We start from the raw sequence: 325 nt of genomic DNA on the forward strand, positions 1-325 counted from the left end.
AACTTTTGCTTTTTGAAGAATGCCCTTTTGATTATGTAATGCACCTGCAACATTCCAGAGATGTATGATGTCCATATTTAGTAAGTTAATTGATGATGGATTGGAAGTATTTATGGATGGTTTCTCTGTATTTGGAACATCATTTGACGCATGCTTAATTTACTTTGAAAAAGTTTTGTAGTTATGCGAAAGGACTAATTTAGTTCTAAATTAGGAGAAATGTCAATTTATGGTTGCAGGAGGAATTGTGTTAGGGCATAAAATTTCGGAAGATAGTATGGAAGCAGACCATGCAAAAATTCAAGTTATATCTAAACTAACACCT

Source organism: Phalaenopsis equestris, unplaced genomic scaffold (assembly GCF_001263595.1).
Source record: "Phalaenopsis equestris unplaced genomic scaffold, ASM126359v1 Scaffold001170, whole genome shotgun sequence".
NCBI classification, from domain to species: Eukaryota; Viridiplantae; Streptophyta; class Magnoliopsida; order Asparagales; family Orchidaceae; genus Phalaenopsis; species Phalaenopsis equestris.